The sequence below is a fragment of the Triticum dicoccoides genome, chromosome 2B, assembly GCF_002162155.2.
Source record: "Triticum dicoccoides isolate Atlit2015 ecotype Zavitan chromosome 2B, WEW_v2.0, whole genome shotgun sequence".
NCBI classification, from domain to species: domain Eukaryota; kingdom Viridiplantae; phylum Streptophyta; class Magnoliopsida; order Poales; family Poaceae; genus Triticum; species Triticum dicoccoides.
The window spans coordinates 678393354-678397510 of record NC_041383.1 but is presented as its reverse complement, the minus strand read 5'-3'; positions in this window follow the sequence as shown (position 1 = coordinate 678397510).

Genomic DNA, 4157 nt, shown 5'->3' with positions numbered 1-4157 from the left:
ATAGTTTGACTCTATGCAGGATCTAAACTCCCGCTCCTTTGACAGGACTGGAAGAGGACGTCCAAACAGTTTGACTGTCCGGCCCCTCTGCCCGAAGGCCCAGCAGATGCACGCTTGACGAAGCTGCTAGTTTCGGCACCTCACGTGGTGCCGGAGAAGAAGGCCAAGAAGAAGGCCACGGGGACTCGAAAGAGTTCCTGGCGCCTGGTGGTGTCGGATTCAACACCCGACGACCTCGAAGTGCCCTCCGCCTCCGAAGACGAGGACGAGGAAGAAGAAGCCTCTCCCCCTCCAGCGGGGGGAGGAAAGAAAAGGAAGGCCGCCCCAACTAGGGAGGCCGGAGGGTCCAAGAAGGGGAAGACCCTTCTTCCAGACTACGCCTCCGATGCCGACGACGGCGGAGAGGAATGGCCATCCAGGGCCAAGCCCCTGGCAAAATCGTAAGTATCCGGATACCAGAATAATTTATGGCGTTCCCCTATTATACAGTACCTTCTGACACCGAATTCAATCATGCAGTCCGCCCAAGGCTCAGCTCGGTGATTCGTCGAGTGGCTCCCTGGATTCGTCGGATGTGAATAGTGCTTCACTCCCGATGGCCTCCTCCCCTCACCCTACGGACGATGCCGAGGTGGAGTCTCAAAAGGGGCTAAACCAGGAGGAGGTGGTCCTGGAGGCGCCGCAAGGGGACCTCCCGGACCCCAGGCCCAAAGGGGATGAAGCCCCAGAGGGATCTAAGTCCGGCCCTGGGCCGGACACCGCTCCGGAACCTTCAGTGGTTCCAGAGTCCGGCAGGCGGCCCCCTCGCAAGAAGGGCAAGCCTACGATGCCGGTGGCCTCCGTCCAACCGGAGGCGCCGGACAATTTGCTGGAGGTGCTTAACGGCGCCTCCATCGACGAGGAGCACCGCACTATTATGAGTGCGGTGATTCAGAAGGTACAGTCCGCCAAGAGCGGACTGACAAAAGCCTGTACCAGCCTTCTAACAGGCTTTGAGGTACGTATTTAAAACATATAAAAATGTTACCGCATAGACAGCAGCCCTGATGCTCAGTTTGGTGTTCGAAAAGAAAAGCTGGACTGAGGATCGAAAAAAGATATACGCAGGAGTCTAACATAAATATGTCAATATGGGAATGCAGGCTGCGCTGCTGACCTCTGCCACACTGACTGCAGAGGTCGATGCATTGAAGCAGAGCCTCGAGCGGTCCGAGAACGAGCTCGACCGCGCCAAGAAGCAGCTCGAGGACAAGGAAGGTATGTAATACCTTATGTAAGTATATAAAAAATACCTGGTTGCGAATAATGACAAGACCAACGTGAATGTTGCAGGGGCCACAACAGAGATGGCGGCCCTAAAGGAAGCACTGGCCAAGTCCAAAGACAATGCGGCCATGGAGCGCACTGAGCGAGAAAAGCAAGAGGCGCGGGTGGCGGAGGTGCGGCAAGAGCTTGATGCTCTCGTGAATAAACACGAGGGTTTGGAGCTTGACTCAAAGACGCGAGAGTCCGAGCTTGCCTCGGCACTTGAAAGCGCCAAGTCTGCCAAGGCCGAAGCCCAAAAGGCCCTTCAGGAAATTGAGGCGATGAAAAAGATAGCGGCGGGTAAGGCATTCTTTATGCAAAGCAAGCACGTGAAAGTAAATTACATGTTACTTACCCGAGTCCGGAGCTCTGCAGGTGCATTCGCAGATCTACCCTGCAGTCTATCCGACACCGCCGCATTCTACTGGGACGAGGAAGGGAGCTCAACGGAGAAGGTGTTCTGGTCCCAGTATGCTGGGGTTGGACACCCGGTGCCCCTGAGCGACCAGCTGAAGCAGCAGGTCGAGCTTCATAAGGCAGCCGAACAGGCCATGAAGGGCCTGATAGGCCGGCTGTGGCCTGGGAAGGCCATGCCTTTGAGCTACTTTGGGCTGGTGCGGCAGCTGGTGGATGCATGTCCCCGGCTTGAAGTCATCAAGCGCTCCGTTTGCATCGAAGGCGCCCGTAGGGCATTTGCCCGTGCTAAAGTGCACTGGGGCAAACTGGATGCTGAGAAGCTGGTGAGAGAGGGGCCACCGGAGGGGAAGGAGCATCGCAGGACCGAGATGTATTATGAGGGCGTCCTGAAGGGTGCCCGTCGTGTGGCGAATGAATGTACCAGGGATGTAATTTTTGAGTAAACTCGTTCATGTTTATCCTGTGCGCTGAAAACTTGTTCATATGCGCTAAGCAACGGTTTTTGAATTTAAAATATTACCTTCTGTGTGGCCGTTTATTAAATCTGAGAGATGCAAGTCGTCGGCTTCTACCCCCATGCCACGAGTGCTGGGGTGTTCGGGATAAACCTGAGCGCTCTTGTTCCCATTCTTGGGTCCATCGAGGGAGGCGCTCAACACAATGAACAAGGCAATCAGATTTATAATGCTTTATCACTCTCACTTAGCCATAGAATTCTATAATTTTAAATTTCGGCAAAGCCCCTAGTATTCGGAAGACCGAGTTCGGGGCACTATCCACGCCTAGGCCGGACAAAGCCAGCTCCTCGCTCTAAGCGGCATAAGTCTTTAAGGACTCGAAAAACCTCTCGAACAGCGACCGGTCTCTCGCCCTATCATGACGGTCAGTTTTAGCTTTCTCTACTGAGGTGTTAACCCAGTTCAACAAGGGCACAATCGCAGTAGTTCTCCCAGTGCTACCTTAGCAGACATAGCGGAACGTAAGGTACCAAAACATGGGAGCCGGGCAAACCCAACTATTGACCCAAGACATGATTCGGAGCCGATGCATATAATGCTATAAGTTCGGGGTGCCGCACTCATGAGAGTGTTCGGTCTTCTCACACCATATTATGGGGTACTTAAGCCCCTGGTGTATTGGCCGTACCAAAGTGTACGGTTGCATAATGTCATAACGGAACATATTTATATAAAAAATGAGTGGAATAATAGACAAGAGCTATGTATTGTTTATTAAGAGGGCTGCTATGAGAGCAGGATGATACAAATAGTGTGATACGCAAGAGATGGGATTATTTGACATGTCCCCCTCCAGGGGCATGCTGCGAGACTTTAAGTAAGACAGGTATTTAGCTCATTATAGATACCACCTGGAAATTTGACATGGCCTGTTGTCTCCCTGGCTGTTGCATCGTGTGTTCGGCAATTGTACTGCCGGACAGGCCTTCTGAATAGTGGAGTCCTGAAAGTATATATAAAAAAAGAAGAAATGGCAAAATCGGGAGCCCCTAGTGTAGTTGAGCCGCATTCTGGGCGTGCCGTGGTTGTGCCCCTCCCCTTATGCCCATGGTGTTTCCAGAGCGTAATTATGTACGCGTGGAACAGGTATCGCAATCTCGCGAGGGCTGGGGTTGGGGCCGCACTGTTATGCTTGCTCGGAACGTGCCAGACAGTTTTGTTGTAAGTTACTTCGGGCGCGTTTGACATTGTCCGCACGTTTAACAGCCGGACTGGAGAATTGCCTTGAGAGGCTACTTTGTACTTCCGCCACCAGGGCCGCCGTGTGCTCCTTTGTTCGGAGAGAGCGTTCGGTGTTTCCATTGACCATAATGACTCCACGAGGGCCTGGCATCTTGAGCTTGAGATATGCGTAGTGCGGCACCGCATTGAATTTTGCAAATGCGGTTCGTCCAAGCAGGGCGTGATAGCCACTGCGGAACGGGACTATGTCGAAGATTAACTCCTTGCTTCGGAAATTATCCGGGGATCCGAAGACCACTTCAAGCGTAACTGAGCCTGTACAACTGGCTTCTACACCTGGTATGACGCCTTTAAAGGTCGTCTTTGTGGGTTTAATCCTTGAGGGATCTATACCCATTTTTCGCACTGTATCCTGATAAAGCAGGTTCAGGCTGCTGTCGCCGTCCATGAGGACTCTAGTAAGGTGAAATCCGTCAATGATTGGGTCTAGGACCAATGCGGTGAATCCGCCGTGACGAATGCTAGTGGGGTGGTCCCTTCGATCAAAAGAGATCGGGCAGGAGCACCATGGGTTGAACTTTGGGGCGACTGGCTCCAACGCATAGACGTCCTTGAGAGCACGCTTCTGTTCCATTTTGGGGATATGGGTTGCATATATCATGTTCACCGTCCGCATTTGTGGGGGAAAGCCCTTCTGTCCTCTGTTGTTCAGCGCCCGGGGCTCCTCCTCGACAT